The following is a 1,255-nucleotide window of genomic DNA, read 5'->3' as shown; positions in this document are numbered from 1 at the left end:
AGCAGAAGCAGCCTGTGGCCCTTGCTGGAAGCAGATATTGGCACCATGCTTCCTGTGTGGTCTGCAGAATCATGAGCTGAATAAACCTCTTTTCTTCATAAATTTCCCAGCCTCCGGTATTCTTTAATTGCAACACAAAAGGGCTAAGACATTTGTGTCACTTAGAAGGTCAAGTCAAAGTGGGCTTGACTCTTCTTCCTGTTTGAGAAGTGTTGCCATTTCTCACTCAATCATACCCTCTGCCTGCATTTCAGAGCATCCAGGTGGGAGTTTTACACAACCACTTCTCTCAGCCTTCCCAGCATACCTGTTCCATGGTATTACGGTCCCTACAATACAGAGGAGATATTCGAGGTTCGGAGGAGTTCAGTAACTTACTCATGACTACACAGCCAGCAAATATTGAAGCTGGGATTTGGGTCCACATTTTTTTGGCTCCAAAGCCTGTGAATTTTTCGCTCTGCACTGCCTTTGGTGGGGGACCATGGAGAGCCTAGAATGGGAAGGAAGTGACTTATTCTGATTAGGGGAGGTGGAGGGATGTTTTTTGGGCAAGGCCTCCAAGGGCGACCAGGCCTGGGATGGGCCAACTGGGAGCAAGGTACAGGTGCAGAGGAGAGCCTATTGTTTAGTAAATCCCACAGCTCAAGTTTTGCCTGACTGCCAAATTTGGAAGTGCTGGATAAACTACGTTGACGCTAATAGTTCACCTACATGTGGTTTTTTGTTTGTTTGTTTGTTTTGGTCTGCATTTGGCAGCTTCTCTTCATAGTCTACTATATGGTGTTGTGTGTCTTCTGTTATAATTCTTATTTATAAATAAAGGTGAGAAAAAGTATGCATAGGGTTTGTTGGGTTTTATTTATGTCATCATGTTCCTCCTGGCTTGGAGCCTGTGTGGCGGTGTTGAAGGAGCAGACCCACCACCCGAGGGTGGAGTGCAGGACCGAGCTGCACACCGGGGCTGCTTCCCCAGTCCTGCATGTCTTTTGTGACTCCCTTCCAGGTTTCTTGGTGATGATGAGGAGCGACCTGCTGGGCCAGGAGAGCCACCCTCTCTGGACATGGCACTTCCCGACAGGACTGGGCACCCACATATATGCTGGGGACTGTCCTTAGTGTGCTTATTTCTAAAAATCAGGAGACATCAAACACGCATTGAACACTTTTCAGGTACATGTATAGTGACTACTGGCTTTCTGCAGAGAATTCCCTTTACCCCTGGCTATGCCCCAAAGGTACATCCACCTTCATA

Source organism: Mandrillus leucophaeus, unplaced genomic scaffold (assembly GCF_000951045.1).
Source record: "Mandrillus leucophaeus isolate KB7577 unplaced genomic scaffold, Mleu.le_1.0 Scaffold1460, whole genome shotgun sequence".
Taxonomy (NCBI): Eukaryota; Metazoa; Chordata; class Mammalia; order Primates; family Cercopithecidae; genus Mandrillus; species Mandrillus leucophaeus.
The sequence above is the reverse complement of the archived record's forward strand: the minus strand, read 5'-3'. Positions refer to the sequence as shown.